This window comes from Dunckerocampus dactyliophorus, chromosome 5 (assembly GCF_027744805.1).
Source record: "Dunckerocampus dactyliophorus isolate RoL2022-P2 chromosome 5, RoL_Ddac_1.1, whole genome shotgun sequence".
In the NCBI taxonomy this organism is placed as follows: Eukaryota; Metazoa; Chordata; class Actinopteri; order Syngnathiformes; family Syngnathidae; genus Dunckerocampus; species Dunckerocampus dactyliophorus.
Window position 1 is genome coordinate 24,263,255 of NC_072823.1, and position 17,285 is coordinate 24,280,539.

Consider the following 17,285-nt stretch of genomic DNA (forward strand, 5'->3'; position numbering starts at 1 on the left):
TGTGTGTGCGTGCGTGTGTGTATTACTGCCCACTGGGGAGTACATTGTACCGTTGAAAGGTGTTAAGCAGTTTGGAGCAGCACATAAAGAACCGTGTTTGATATAATGTAATAATACCTTGTGCTGCATTAATGGCGTCATTCATGCATTTATTATTCATTAATTGATGCAGCGTGTGCAGGTCACACCTCCTCTGTGGCCTTTATATTTGGAACATTCCAGGTCAGCGTTCCTCATTTTCCATTCACACCTTTTGCGTAAAAGTCCTACAAGTTAACGCCGGTGCAAACAGTTCCAGTGTTTAGAGCTGCTTGTGAGCGCGAGGGCCACCAGAGGGTGTCTGGGTCTTGTCGCGTTCATCCAGCCTGACTTTAAAAGTTCTGACAAACAGAATAGTGACCACTGGAGTGGTGCTGTTGTTGCTTTGATGAACAGAAGAACTTGTTCCTCTCCTTGGAGAGACAATCCAGGCTTTTGTTGTCACTTTGTTTGCTGCTTCTTTTGCCCCTCAGGCCACACAATGTGTGTGTGCGTGTGTGCGCCTGTGTCCGGCATTCAGAGGCCTTTGTGATGAAATATGCGCCAGCGTGTCTTTGTGAAAGACGGATCAGAACACCACTTAACAGGTTCTTTTCAGGCTGCTGCGCCTTTGACCGTGACCATGAGTGAGACCACGTTGAAGAAAAAAATAAAAATTTTCTCACTTTCTAAGCCGAGCAACCTTCAATTTCCCCACACTGCATGCACACACATGCTGCTTCGCCGCAGCCACCATGTTTGTCCGCTTTGATCCGAAGTTTCAAGGCAGAAGTTAAACGATTGAAAAAAAAGACTTTAATCACATTGAATGACAACACATTCCTACCAGCACAAACAGCTTCTTAATGTAAGTCTTCACGAAGCAGGTCCAAATTATTCTAATAAGAAAAGAACAAATTCAAACATTTGGACACGCTGGCTCTCCTGATGAGATAGCGTAAGGAACTCAAGCCGCTGCTCCTTCACATTGAGACAAGCCACCTGAGTGGCTCAGGCATGCAGTCCATATGCCTCCCTGGTGAGATGTTCTGGGCATGCCTACCCCCGAGTGGAGGTGGCTGCAGACCGGGAAGTCTTGGGCTTCTTTACTGTGACGGCTGCCTCTGTGACTCAGACGAGGAAAAACTGAAGAAATTTGATGGATGGATGGCATCCACTCCCCGCCCTTCTCGGATTACAGTATGTGATGTATCTGATACAAACATGGTATCCTGGGGGGAAATTGTAGCGCTGAAGATTACGTAAACTAGTAAAACAAGTAGAAGCTTCAAAAATAGAATAGTATCACTGAAAATACTTTGAAATAGTGTTGAAAATTACAGAAACTAATACATGGAAAATATGGAAGAAATGTGACACCCATCAAAGTTTGCTAAGCGTGTTCCTCAAGGTGCTGTCTCAGGACAACACGTGTTCAGTCTTTCTTTACATGAATAGTAACAGTGAAAATGCTCTGAAGATTACAGAAATTAGTAAATCCAAATGCAGCAGCTCAAAAAATATGATAGAAATATGACACCTATTAAATTTTTGTAAGGCTGTTCCTCAGGTTGCTCTGTTAGGACCTCACATGTTCAGTCTTATATGATAATAATAATAATGGATTAGATTTTATATCATATATAGCACTTTTGGCATGACCTTAAAAAGGTGGTTCATGCTCAAAAACCCTCCAGTGTGGCTGAATTACAACAATTCTGCAAAGATCCTCCACAGCGCTGTAAGAGACTCATTGCAAGTTCTCACAAATGCTTGATTGCAGTTGTTGCTGCTAAGGGTGGCCCAACCAGTTATTAGGTTTAGAGAGCAATCACTTTTTCACACAGGGCCATGTAGGTTTGGATTTTTTTCCCTCTCTTAATAATAAAAAGTGGTGGTCTAGTGGTTAGCATGTTGGCCACGCAGTCATAGTCAGGAGATCGGAAGACCTGAGTTTGAATGTCCGTTGGGCATTTCTGTGTGGCGTTTGCATGTTCTTCGAGCGCAGGTTTTCTCCGGGTACTCCGGTTTCCTCCCACATTCCAAAAACATGCATGTTAGGTTAATTGGTGACTCTCAATTGTCCATAGGTATGAATGTGAGCGTGAATGTTTGTCTATATGTGCCCTGCGATTGGCCGGCGACCAGTCCAGGGTGTACCTCGCCTGTCGCCCGAAGCCAGCTGGGATAGGCTCCAGCATACCCCCGCGACCCCAATGAGGAGAAGCAGTAAAGAAAATTGATGGATGGAATAATAAAAAGTTTCATTTGAAACTGCATTTTGTGTTCAGTTGTGTTGTCATTGACTAATGTTTAAATTTGTCTGATGATCTGAAACATTTATGGAAGCGTGAAAAACATGCAAAAAAATCAGGAAGCACTTCTTCACACCACTGTGCATATATAATACAATAGAGACAGTAGAGGCACCCGAATTTTGTGCGATTGATGCACTCACATTGCTGTACGGGCAACACACAGGCCGACTTTCTCGACACACATAGCGGACGTACTTTGTTAGTACGTTGGTCACACTAATTACGTATGTGGGGTGCATGTGTGGCGCAAAAAACTCATTCAGAGTCCGCAAGTGTGATGTACAAAAAATTGGGATTTTGCCCAAACCTGAGAACAGCAAAATGTACAAAAGACACACGTTGGCTGTACGGACAATGCATGAAGACCTACGAAGTGCTTACGTTTGTCATGCAACCTGAAAAAAAGCGTAAGCGCCTGTAGAATATGTTTGACATGACCAAGACCCCCTGCGGGCTGTCTGCGGCAAGTTTACGGCTCGAAAATCAGCCCGACACACGCGCGCCCTCTGTACATTTTTTGCACGTGGACCAGCCGTAGGAGCCATATGACCAGTTGTGACCTAGCCTTAAAACCACACACAATTAGCCTTACTTTACATTAGTGGTTCTCGATTAGTTTCTGTCAACGTCTGCCAGGGGACAGAAATGTTTTCCCGCCCCCCGAATTTGAAATACTATTGAGAAACGGATAATATTATTTATCTGTATTGTACAGACTGAACTCGAAACTGAATCCAGAGAAAAGCAACAAAATGGAGAGCTGTGAAGCATACAAGCATATTCAAGAGTCAAATTGCATGTTGAGTACGATAAATTAGTTCATGTTGGCAGGTTTGCACTAACATTGAAAGTACTCCCTGCCTGTCACGCTGTCACCGGGCCCCCACTATTTGAGAAGCACTGTTTTACATGAATAGTATCAATGACAATGCAATGTTCCGTTGACTTCTTAGTATTCACTTCACGCTTTTCCAGGATTATGTGATGTATTTGCTGTCACAGTTTGCACTCTGTCTGTGCCCTTTGCACTTCCCTGTCTTCTCCTGGGTGTGTCCTCTGTTGCAGGAGCCCGGTCACCGGCTGGAGGCGGGACTACTGGGCGCACCTGCCCCTGATGATCTCCAGCCTCATTTAAGCTGAGGGATTACACCTGGGAGACGCTGGATTATTCTCTATGGTTTGTGTCACATCTACGGACTAGTCTGCTCTGACCTCTCTTCCATTACACCCTTGTTGCAGCAAGGGGAACTCTCCTTTCCCTCCTGAGGACCCATCCGTTCCCGGCGTCTCCCAGGGTGTGCGCCCCGTGCTCCCGGCTCTCCAGCTGGAAACCCCAGGTCTCCTCCAAGTCAGGTTTTCATGGTGCATTTATGTTCAGCCTTTTGCCACGCACCATCGCCCTCTGTTTAGTTAAAAGACATTATTAAAGACATTCTTACCTGCACACCTGTCTCCTGCCTCTGCATCTGGGGTCCCACGCCTACCACGCGTAACAGAATAATCCAGCCAGTAATGGACCCCGCGGAGGTGGACCCGAGCAGGCTTGCTCTCCGCAATTTGGCACAGCGCCTGAAGGCGCAGGAGGATCAGTTCGAAGCCCTGGGCCACGGCCTCAAGGGCATGGCGGAGCGCCAGGACGCACGCTTTGAGGTCCTAGAATCTCAGCTCCAAACCCTCCTTGCAGCGCTACAACTTCGATCCCCATCCGCTGAGCCCCCGTCCCCGGGGGGCTCTGCGCCAGACCAAACGGCACCTCTCCCCCGAGAGGACAGCACCGCGGCAGCCTGCCCACAGCTGTCTCGACCAGAAAGCTTCTCCGGAGAGTCGGGTGATGTGCGGGCGTTCCTCACGAAGTGCGAACTACACTTCGAACTTCAATCCGCGGCCTTCCGCACGGAACGAGCCCGGGTGGCCTTCGCCATCTCTCACCTGACCGGCAAGGCGGGGACGTGGGCCACGGCGGAATGGAACCGTCACTCGGAGGTCTGCTCCTCCTACCCCGCCTTTGCCAAGGCGTTGGAGCAAATATTCCAACGGACCCCGCCGGGACGTGAGGCCGCGCGCACGCTGCTGAGGCTGCGCCAGGGGCCACGCAGCGTCTCCGACTATGCCATCGAGTTCCGCGCCCTCTCGGCGGAGACAGACTGGAGTCCGTCGGCGCAACTGGATGTATTCCTCGTGGGGCTAGCGGACCGCATTCGGGACCACATGATCCCTCTGGCAACTCCGGACACACTCGATGACCTCATCGCGCTCGCCGTACTCATTGAAAAGAGGCTACAGGAGCGTGAGCTGGACCGGAGCCTACACCGAGGGCGTGTCCCCAGCAGCCTCGGCGATCGTCGTTACGCCGGCCGCCCGCTGCCGTTCTTGGAGTCACCCCCGACGCTGGCCATCGATGAACCTATGCAACTGGGAGGAAGTCGTCTCACGCCGGCAGAGAGGAGGCGTCGCACCCAACTGCACCTGTGTATATACTGCGGCAGTGCAGACCACACCATCAGCCGCTGTCCCATCCGCCCTGACAGCCAACGCTCACAAGCTTCCCGACGCCCCATCGGTGCTGGTTCGCCAGAGAGAGCTGCCTCGCCGGGCCGAGCGGCATCTGACCCCGCCCCCAGCCGCCTGCAGCTAACAGGTACACTCTCCTGGGCCGACAGGGAAATAGACCTGAAAACATTTGTTGACTCTGGAGCTGACGATTGCTTTATTGACGAGTCACTAGTAAAACGCCTTGCCATACCGGTTGTCAAGTTATCTAACCCCAAGATAGTTCGTTCATTGGATGGGCGCCCTCTGGCGTATGTCACGCACCAGACACACTCACTCTCTCTCCGCGTCTCCGGCAATCACCATGAGGTCATGAAATTTTTTGTTATTCCTTCACGTTCCGCTCCCGTTGTCTTAGGGCTCACTTGGCTCCATACACATAATCCTCACGTTGACTGGGTCAAATCGTCAATTATAAACTGGAGCGTGTTTTGCCATTCGCATTGCCTTAGGTCGGCGTGCCCTCGCCCCTCCCTCACACGCGACACCAAGCATGAGGAAATAGACCTTTCCCTGGTTCCCTCCGCTTATCACGACCTCCGAGAGGTTTTCAGTAAAGACAGGGCGCGCTCCCTTCCGCCACATCGCCCCTACGATTGTTGTATTGAGCTCCTTCCAGGCGCAGCGCTCCCCACCTCGCGCTTGTACAATATCTCTCGACCGGAGAGAGAGGCGCTCGAGGAATATATCTCTTCCTCCCTCGCTTCGGGACTCATCCGCCCATCATCCTCTCCGGTAGCAGCAGGTTTCTTTTTTATAGAGAAAAAGGACAAATCTTTACGCCCCTGTATAGATTATAGGGCCCTTAACGACATAACTGTTAAAAATAAATATCCTCTGCCATTGCTAGACTCCGCCTTTAATACACTCCATGCAGCCAATATCTTCTCTAAACTGGATCTCCGGAGTGCCTACCACCTGGTCCGCATGCGTGAGGGTGATGAATGGAAGACTGCTTTTAACACCCCCCTCGGGCATTTCGAGTACTTGGTCATGCCTTTCGGGCTCACTAACGCCCCCGCAGTCTTTCAGAGTTTCCTTAACGACATCCTTCGCGACATGCTGGGGCGCTTTGTGTTCGTGTACCTCGATGACATACTCATTTTCTCCCGCACGCTAGAGGAGCACGTCCAGCAAGTCCGGCTGGTTCTTCAAAGGCTCCAAGAGAATAGGTTATTTGTTAAAGCGGAGAAATGCTCCTTTCATACCACCTCTACTCCTTTTCTTGGGTTTATAGTGGAAAAAGGGCAACTGAAGGCCGACCCTGCCAAGATTCAGGCTGTGGTCGAGTGGCCCGTTCCTACATCAAGAAAGCTCCTTCAGAGGTTCCTGGGGTTTGCTAACTTCTACCGCCGCTTTATCCGGGATTTTAGTAGAGTAGCGGAACCTCTAACCAAGCTCACATCTACCAAGGTGCCGTTTACGTGGACGCATGATGCCGACTCCTCTTTTTCCAAATTAAAATCATTATTTACCAGCGCTCCAGTACTGATTCACCCTGACCCTGCATCTCAATTCTTTGTCGAGGTGGATGCGTCTGACACAGGTGTAGGAGCGGTGCTTTCTCAGCGCTCCACTGACCGGAAGCTGCACCCCTGTGCCTTCTTCTCACGCCGCCTGACTCCAGCAGAACGCAATTATGATATTGGCAACAGGGAACTATTGGCCGTGGTACTGGCGTTGCAGGAATGGAGGCACTGGCTGGAGGGCTCCGAACTCCCCTTCGTGGTTCTCACCGATCACCGGAACCTGGCGTACCTCAGAACAGCCCAGAGGCTCAACCCGAGACAGGCACGGTGGGCACTCTTCTTCACAAGGTTCAATTTTTCTCTGACTTTTCGCCCAGGGTCCCAAAATGGCAAGCCGGACGCCCTTTCCCGGCGGAATTCCCCGCCGACGGAGGACACCCACCGAGAGACTATCATCCCCCAAAACCGGATCTTGGGCGCCCTCCAGTGGGACATTGAGAAGCGGGTGGCAGACGCTCTCAAAGACAGCCCCCCGCCCAAGGACTGTCCGGCTGGCCGCTTGTTTGTCGCCCCGAGTCTTCGCTCGGACGTCCTCTGTTGGGCACATGGTTCCAAGATGGCCTGTCACCCGGGGATCTCACGCACAGTATTTCTGCTAACTCAGCGATTCTGGTGGCCATCGCTACGAGCGGATGTCAGGAAGTTCGTAACGGCTTGCTCCGTCTGTGCCCGAAACAAGTCGTCCCATCAGGCGCCCGCTGGATTGCTGCGACCGCTTCCCATTCCTTCCCGGCCGTGGTCACACGTCTCATTGGACTTCGTCACGGGACTCCCCCCTTCCAATGGCAACACAGTCATCCTCACCGTGGTAGACCGGTTTTCGAAGATGGCTCACTTCATCTCCCTTCCTAAACTGCCCTCTGCGCTTGAGACGGCGGACCTCCTGGTGTCCCAAGTCTTCCGGTTACACGGCATCCCTTTGGACGTGGTCTCGGACAGGGGGCCTCAATTCACTTCGGCTGTCTGGAAAGCATTTTGCAAGGCCCTGGGAGCATCCCCCAGCCTGTCATCGGGCTACCACCCACAGACGAATGGCCAGACGGAGCGGGCCAACCAGGACCTGGAGGCCGCCATCCGCTGCGTATGTCACCAACAGCCCGCCTCATGGTCAATGAACTTACCTTGGATCGAATACGCCCACAATACCCTCACCTGCTCTGCTACGGGTATGTCCCCTTTCCATGCCGCATACGGGTACCAACCCCCAGCCTTCCCATCTCTGGAGTCGGAGTTGGCCGTGCCCTCCGTGTCAGCACATTTGCGCCGTGCCCGCCGGGCCTGGCGAAATACCCGGGCGGCGCTTTCCAATACGGCCGAGCGGAACCAACGGCTGGCCAACCGCCACCGCTCGGTCGCCCCCCATTATGAACCCGGACAAAGGGTGTGGCTGTCGTCCCGTGACCTCCCGCTACACACCACCTCTAAGAAGCTTCAACCCCGGTTCATTGGACCATATCCCATCGAGCGAGTCATTAATCCCTCATCCGTTCGATTACGGCTTCCAGACTCTCTTCGTATACACCCCACATTTCATGTCTCCCTCCTCAAGCCGGTCACCTCCTGCGCTCTGAGCCCTCCAGAGGTGCCTCCTCCTCCTCCCAGGCTAGTGGATGGTCACCCGGCATTCACAGTCAAGGCCATCTTAGACGTGAGAAGAAGGGGCAGGGGTTACCAGTTCCTGGTGGATTGGGAGGGGTACGGCCCTGAGGACCGCTCCTGGGTCTCGCGGTCGCTCATACTCGACCCCACACTCCTGTCCGACTTTTATGATCGCTTCCCTGAGAAGCCAGGTAGGCCGCCAGGGGGCGTCCATTAAGGGGGGGGGTACTGTCACAGTTTGCACTCTGTCTGTGCCCTTTGCACTTCCCTGTCTTCTCCTGGGTGTGTCCTCTGTTGCAGGAGCCCGGTCACCGGCTGGAGGCGGGACTACTGGGCGCACCTGCCCCTGATGATCTCCAGCCTCATTTAAGCTGAGGGATTACACCTGGGAGACGCTGGATTATTCTCTATGGTTTGTGTCACATCTACGGACTAGTCTGCTCTGACCTCTCTTCCATTACACCCTTGTTGCAGCAAGGGGAACTCTCCTTTCCCTCCTGAGGACCCATCCGTTCCCGGCGTCTCCCAGGGTGTGCGCCCCGTGCTCCCGGCTCTCCAGCTGGAAACCCCAGGTCTCCTCCAAGTCAGGTTTTCATGGTGCATTTATGTTCAGCCTTTTGCCACGCACCATCGCCCTCTGTTTAGTTAAAAGACATTATTAAAGACATTCTTACCTGCACACCTGTCTCCTGCCTCTGCATCTGGGGTCCCACGCCTACCACGCGTAACATTTGCCGCAAACATCTTATTGTCCTAGGGATGGGAATCTCCCTGGGAAAATCAGGAGGGTAGACTTCCTTTCAGTTATGACTCTCTCATACTTAGGACTTGGATTTTGGCAGTGTAAGTTGTAAGATGTTGAGGTAGACTTAACATTCCTGAAACTTTCTAACAAAAAAGTATTAAAACTTTTTCACTACTGCTCACAAGCATTGTTTGCCAAAATAAAGTCCAAATGTCCTGTGTCCATGGTGTATTTCAAAAGAACATGAAGCATAAAAACAGAAAGCATTTATTATTGTAATTTGTGCAGAAAGTGAAAGTAGCATGCAGCTAGCGGTGCGTACAGTAGATGTTCAAGTACTCAAAGAAAACATCCCAGCAAATTCCAGGTGGACTTTTCTAAAATCGGTTGTGTTGCTGCCTGAATGCACCGTGATGCGTTCATGCAGGCGGACCAGCGGGGGGTGGCCTTGTGTGGGTCAGAACTGCCTCACATGGACGCTTATATCTTTTATAACGTCCTTGAGCTAAACTTTCACAAGCTTCTCTGAGCTGTAAATTTAAAATAAGATAAACAATACGTTTTTGGGAAATAAAAATAACACAAAAACAACATTCAGAATCTTTTTCTAAAGTAAGTCTTGAGCGTGACGAGTGCTGCCAACTAGCCGGCTTGTGGAAAAAGGAATGAATTAATGAAATGTGCTGATTAAAATTTGAGCAACCACAGTCTTCCCTTTTTATTTCGTCCAGATTTCTGCCTTTTAGTTTTAACCTGTAAGAAGCCATAACGCCTTAAATGTGCTCAAATGCGTCCTACACAGCTTTGTGCTTGACTTATGAAGTCCCTCACTGACATTATAGGAAACATTTTGGAGTGGTTGTCATGTGTCACTCATGTGACTATACAGTATGGCTTCTGCAAAATGGCTAAAGATTAGCTCATTCCATTTCCACAAGCTCATTTTTTGCCATTAAAGATCATTTTAAAGCCATGTAATAATTGTAATGCTTTAATGGGATGTCAAATATTCCAATCCAACAGTTCTTACTATATTTCTTCAATCAATTCATACAATTCAAGCTTGGAAAATATTGCGAATAAAGAGCGTTAAAATTGCTATACAAACCTGACATGACATACTGTATTTGTCACTCAATAAATGTCACTTTTTAAATGATCTTGGATGAATATTATGTTCTTTTAGTTTAACTCAAAGTACATTTGTGGTACTGAGGGAAAAAAAGTTAGTTTCATGTCAAGTTTGAGTTATTTTTAAAATAAAGAATACATTTACCAATGAACAATGTAATTTAAAAAAATTATGTACATATATATATATAATTACAATTTTAAATTACATACTGTACATATATATATATATATATTCTGTACATATATGTATATCAGGGGTACGCCAATCGATACTTGTGTTGTGGACAGTTAGGCGAAGATCCCAACATGCAGAGCCAACCTAGGAGGAGGTGACCTGACAGGTGGGCTGAGAGGGCGAGTAGAGACGGGCTTGAGACGGGAGACATTAAAAACAGGATGGATACTAAGAGAGGCAGGGAGACTGCATTAGAGTTGATGACCCGTGAATGGGCTGATGTATCTTGGGGCCAACTTCTTGGAGGTAACTGCCAGAGGGATGTCCTTCGATGATAACCAGACCTTGTGGCCGGGTTTATAACTTGGAGCTGGGTTACGGTGGAGATTCGCTAAAGGTAGGTTCCGCTCAGAAGTGCATCTTAGGGCTGCTCTGGTGTTGCGCCAGGCACGGTGGACACGGCACAGGTGGTGGAGCACAGAGGGAATGGCTACATTAGATTCCAGGGAGGGAAAGGCTGGAGGCTGGTAGCCGTAAACAGAATGCAAGGGGGAAACACCTGTAGCAGAAGTGACCAAGGAATTGTGAGCATATTCCACCCAGGGAAGATGTGCAGCCCATGAAGCACGTTGTTGGTGGCAGATGTAGCGGAGTACTGTCTCCAGGTCTTGATTGGCTCGCTCCATCTGTCCATTTAATTGAGGATGATAGCCCGAAGACATGCTAGTGGTCGCCCCTTGGGCTTCACAAAAGGACTTCCACACAGCAGAGGTAAACTGAGGCCACCTGTGGGAAACAATGTCCATAGGTATGCCATGAAGGCGGAAAACATGAAGAATTAAGAGTTTGGCCGTGTCCAAGGCAGAGGGGAGTTTGGGGAGGGGAACAAAATGGGCCATTTTGGCGAAACGGTCAACAATAGTAAGAATCACAGTGTTGTTGTCAGAAGAAGGGAGCCCACAAACAAAATCCACTGATATGTGCGACCAAGGGCGGAGGGGTAATGGAAAGTAGGCGGAGAAGGCCAGAAGGAGCCCGGTGGGAAGCCTTGTTGCGTGCACACACTGAGCAGGCCGCCACAAACTGCTTGGCGTTCGCTTGCCAGGACGGCCACCAAAGTGGAGCCCCGGATGACAAGCAATCCTGGAACCGTATGACTAGGTCAGAACCTCGAAATGCAGCGCAGGGGTGACGTACAGCAGGCCAGGTGGGCACTTCACTGGTGGGGTGATGTCCTTGACAGCATCTGCCACTCGGCTCGCCACCTCCCATTGGAGAACGCTCAGGATCCGCGTTTGTGAGAGGATGGGTGCAGCCTCAGGAACCTCTGAAGAAGGAGAAATTATTGTTACGAGAGCCAGGGGGTATGTAATGTTGAAATTGAACCTAGCGAGAAATAGGGACCAGGGTGCCTGCCGAGGGTTAAGCTGTTGGGCTGAGCGGAGGTAGGCTAGGTTTTTGTGGTCAGTAAATACAATGAAGGGGTGGGTGGAGCCCTCAAGCCAACGTCTCCACTCCTGTAAGGCTAGGACGACGGCCAAGAATTCCCTATTGCCTATATCATAATTGCACTCAGCAGAGGAGAGATGGCGTGAAAAAAAGGCACAGGGGCGGAGTCTACGGTCGGTAGGAGAATGTTGTGAGAGGACGGCCCCGACCCCGGAATCAGAGGCATCAACCTCCACAATGAACTGGCGAGAGCGGTCAGGGTGAGCAGGTTGGATGTTGTAAGCAGAGATTTAATCTTATTAAATGCAACGTCTGCCTCTGGGGTCCAGTCAAACGAGTCAACAACAGTCAACAAAGAAAAACCTGGCACCTAGTGGTGAGGAGGAAGGACGAATGTGTCCGGCCGCAAGGGAGGTGAAGATTGGAGATGTTAAACAGTCGGGAGGTGGGTAACTTGCTCCTGGTAGAAGGTGAATGGCACAGTCATATGGTTGATGGAGTGGGAGCTCCATGGCCCTGACCTTACTGAATACCTCCTTAAGGTTGTCATATTCTTTAGGAACTTGAGAAAGTGCTGTTCATTACGTGTAGAGTGAGCAAAGGGGGCATGAACAGACACGTAACGGAGGTAGTCAAAATGGTAGTACTGGCTCCAATTAGTAATAGCAAGTCTAGACCAATCAATACAAGGACTGTGGATCTTGAGCCAAGTGAGGCCTAGGACTAGAGATGCTGACCGTGACGGTAGTACAAAAAATCTTAGCTTCTCAAAATGATTCTTAGGGTAAGTGTATCGGTTTGGTGGGTTACGTGAGCCAGGTCACGCCTGTCAAGCGAACGAACCACTTTGGCCTCCTTGAGACAAAACACAGGGATGTTAAGCAAGTTAACAAGGTTGGGATCCAAGACACAGTCATCTGCCCCAGAGTCAACAAGAGCACAAATGTCAAAGCAGTTCCCCTCCCAGGTGAGTGTACCTTGCAGTTGAAGGCGTCTCGAAATAACTGGTTCCTTCATGCCACTGGAAGAGGAGTGAGGAGCGGATGGCAGCAGCTGGAGAGGAGCGACCATGCCGTCAGCTGGAGCCGACAAGGTGAGGCTTGTTCTTTTGCTGACGAGCCGGTCCACGCTGCTGGAAATGGACTGGAGAAGAGTGGACATGTCCCTGATGGTCAAATGATGTTCACTAATCATATTTCCATGTGCCTTGAGTGCAGCATGCACCGGTCAGACTCTTGAGTTGTTTCACAAACAGATCCTAACAACATGCTTTTTAACGCCGATCACCTTCACCGATCACCTCTGCCCCCATTGCAGCATCCAGCCTATAGCAACCGTCTCCTTCCAACTTTCCCTTCACAAAGCTAAAACAAGCATGTCTGCCATGTGGGACTTCCTATTGTTGTGAGACTGATGTAAGTTTTGCACCCTGCAAAACTTGCCACAGAAAATGTCTCGCCAGGGTGGCGCCATAAAAAGCTTTACTTTGCTATTGCTATTTACTATTTGGGGGGCAGGCACTTAGCGGGGTGTGGTGAGTTTACACGGCTGGCAATGTGATCATCAGTCGAACAGCTGATCAGCCAAAAGCTGGACACGCAACCGTGTGTGCGTGGCAATCGGAGGTCTAAGGCGGATAGCCCGAAAAATGGTTGAATTTGTCAGACCGGATGGCCGGTTTTGTGCCTCACCGGGTTTGCCAGCTGCCTGTGGGTCCTGCTGGAGTGCCATCAAGCTGCTGTTGCATCGAAAGTCTCCTTAAAAAAGAAGGCGCCTGATCCTCTAAGTTTCACCAGTGATTTTGAAGAAGTAAGTCAAATATATTTTTGTCTAAATTGTATGGTTCCTTTTTCATATCATATAGCCCAGGGGTCACAAACGTGATGCCCACAGGCACCAGGGACCCCCCCACGACCACATGAGGCGCCTGCAAGCCTGCTGTTCATTCAGGTTTTCAGTTGATAATGTGAGAACACTGGAAAGAAATGCATTCTTTAATACAAAATGTGAGTTGTGGATACCAGCATTTTGTTAATGTTCTGGTAAACCTAGCATGTTCGCTTTGGGTTGAAATAAACCATGAAAATAAATGTTACAAAAATGAGTAGCTCTTGGCCATTTTCATTTTGCAAAAGTAGCTCTCACAAGAAAAAAAGTTGGTGACCCCTGATATAGTATCGGCCGATTTTGCTCACGGATGACCGGCAGCATAAAAACCTGTTCACAGAATCCCCATTTTTTTTATTAGAAAACTTCCTTCCTTGTTAGCACCCTGTCACTATGCAATGCATACGCGGAACGCAAACAGTTCAACTGGGTTCAGTCACATGTCCGGCATGTGTAATCTACGTCATCCATCAATCTATTTTAAGGCAGCAAGCAATATACGTCCCCCCTCCACTCCCCAAAACGTTATTAAGATAGATAGAAATTTGAGAAATAACAACATAATCCATCATTTTTTTCTTATATCACACAATGGACAATTTATAAGCCCTCTTTTCTTTGTTCCATAAATTAATTAAACAAATTTTTCACCACTGAAATAAATACACACAAAATAATTTGCTAGGAAGATATGTTTGAATGGATGGCACTCTACTTATGGTTCTCACTGCATTTTGTGTGTTTTATTCTATTATTATTGATGTATGTTGAGCTTAACCGGATATGACATTTACGTCTGCGCTACATGTGTAGCCCCCCTGAAAAGGGGAAATTTTTGAATCATGACTAACAGACACGATCTTTCCTCAAGCCACGTTTGTAATGATTGCGGACTGACTAACACACATTTTACATACATTAGCAGCTTCAACAGAGTGACAGCATTTGTGAAAAATGTTTTAACAACACACACAGCAATTGGCAAAATATTCCTATTATACTAATGTACTTTAAAACTTACTTCTTTCTAATGCACACTTAAACTGATAGCACACACATCACAGATACTCCAGCAAATACACACATATGTACAAGGAGACTACAATGCCATTTTGCATGTTCCACATCACAGTATTGCATCATAAACATGGCGGTTCTCTGAACATTAGCTTCAGCTCGTTCAGCAATGCCGTTAGCTTTAGCATTAGCTCGTTTAGACCTCATTAAACTTTAGATACACACATACACCGTAACACATATAACATTCCATAACACGTTTAAACATTCAATGACACATTCATAAGCATAAACTACTTATTTGGAAGAACAAATACCTGAAAAGGGGAATTACTGAATCATGACAAACAGACACAATCTTTCCTCAAGCCACGTTTGTAATGATTGAGCAGGAGGAAGTGAGTTGTCCTTAGTATGATCCAAAAGCGCTAAGCGCCCCCTGCTGGAGCCCTCCAGTATTACAATAACTATCACTTTTTCTATTACAATAACATTAAACCAAAAACATTTTACTGTACTCTTACTGCTGCAACTACCATATGAATATTAAAGCAATTGTGAATTACTTCCCCTACACCCACATACATACTATTCAATCTGTCACACGTGCATTGCATAAGTTTTTACGTAGCTCAGTCTTGGTGGATATCATAGGATGATAGAAACATCTCCATGCTAACAAAGTGTTTTAACAAGAGTCACTTATATAATAACCTCCCAACACATTACATATATGAAGTATGGTTATTGACCATTTATGTTCGTACATTCAAAAAATAATAACTACCACAGCACGTGACGTCGAAGAAGCGCAGAAAAATTAGCTAAAGGAGGAAGTGATGTAGTCCTTGCGCATGCACGGGACCGATTGCGTTACGGGTAGTTATTGTGTAGTAACACACCCTATTAGCTAGCGAACAAAATGGCAACCGGACCAGAAATTATGGCGCTCATCTATGATTTCATCAGTTATTAATTAAAGTTTTACATGCATAAAACAATTCTGAATGCATATAAACAACAAATAAAATGGATAAATGAGCATTTAAGATTACTTTTACATTCATTGAAGACTACTGTTCCTAAAGACACGATGTGGCAGCCAGACACCACACGGACAACATCTTCCTGTTTTATCATGAGTTGTTTCCAGAAGTCAGTAGTGTTTCTCAGCTTCTTTATCAAGATGCTGGCACTTGCAACTTTCTTTGGAGCCATTTTGGGTCACAATATTGAGGTGAGAAACACTATTGAGTTCAAGAAGAAAAACAAGTTTAAAATGTCAAAACAAGAAGGTGGTGGTGGTTGATCTCGCTGCCACATCGTGTCTTTGGGGAGAATCACATTAAGAATCACATCTTCAATGAAAGAAAAAGTAACCTAAATATTAACTAATCCCTTTCATTCATCATTTATATGTATTTATATGCATTTGAAATTGTTTTCTGCATGTCAAGCTATAATTTTAAAACAATAAAAACGTGTTTTGTTTGAACATTTTTGGCTTTCTGGAACGGATTCATTGGATTGACATGATTTCTTATGTGAAAAATGTATTCGGTTAGCGTCTGTTTCGGTTAGAGTCGGACTTTCTGGAACCAATTAATGACGCTAACCAAGGCTCCACTATATATGTGTATATGCCTACAGTATATACACTATATATGTATATACTGTACACATATACTGTATGTGTGATATGTAACGCATCACAAATGTCGTCAATGTGTTCCACTTGGTCTGCGCGAGTGTAATTGATGCCAGCTGGTGCAACTGCGCCAATTTTGGTAAACTCCTTGACACCTTAAGAGTTGCACTGGACATCAATTTGACAGTCCGGGCTCAATGGCGAGTGCTCTCAACTCACATTTTGCGAATGCTGGTTTGAGCCGGGCTGGAGCACTTACACTATATCCTCCATCAGTGTCCAAATTACTCTTACGGGTTCTTATGGGTTAAGTGTGTGAGAGATGTGTAATGAGTTCACTTAACACAATCACACACTCACATTCATGATTGAACATGTTGTGTATGTATTTGTGCCGCAACAACAAAACAAGTGGCTGTGTTGTGTACTCCTCAGATGATGCTATCAAACGTTAATTACTGAACCACTGTTGGTGATAATGTTCTGTTTCATTTCATTGAATCCACCACAGACCAATAAATGGGCCATAAATGCACACTCCCCAGGTAGAGTCATGATGTAGACGTTTTTTTTGTATGTATTCACTAACTTGTTGTTTGAATTGAACTATTCACTTGTATTATACCCAAGAACGCACGCACAACGACTGAGTGCTCACACAACTTCGTTTACATCAACCGATGCAATCGCACGCATGCGCACGACGGAGCTTTACAGTACAGGTCACACTGTCGTCACTCCGCAACCCCACAACAGTATGCTACAATGTGCATCTTTCTTTGTCTTCAAGGTGGGTTATTTTGCAGCCGTACTAAATAAAAAAAAAAACAGCACACAGACTGTCTGTAAAGCCTATTCGCGTCAGACTCAGTGTCACTCAATGCGCATGAACACCTCATTACGTAACCAGCTGCATTGAATTCGCAGAGAGCACATTGCTTGATAAATGTACATAAGAAAGGAGACAGAGTTACACACATAATAAAGATGATTCGAGGATTCCATGCCTGGAATTTGTCTGTCTAGTGTCCTAGTTCTAAAACAACTACCCATTTCTCACAGAAACTGAGTCAGCAATACATGCATTCTTTGTTTGGACACTTGATTGATAAAATGATAAAATGTACTAGTTTGTTGTTATATTATAGTTCCAAATTAGCATAAAAACAAATACTCAAACATTTCAAACATCTAAGTTTCCCAAGAGTGTTCCCCA

General features: G+C 47.4%; 1 long non-coding RNA gene across 1 annotated transcript; it reads right to left on the reverse strand.

Annotated features, from left to right (window-relative positions):
• Positions 1–10,925: 10,925 nt before the first annotated feature.
• LOC129181629 (uncharacterized) lies at positions 10,926–14,799 on the reverse strand. Its single transcript, XR_008570469.1, has 3 exons — positions 14,739–14,799; positions 12,495–12,660; positions 10,926–11,395 (listed from the first exon to the last, which is right to left on the reverse strand). It is a non-coding gene; the product is annotated as an uncharacterized LOC129181629 (long non-coding RNA).
• Between the last annotated feature and the right edge of the window lie 2,486 nt (positions 14,800–17,285).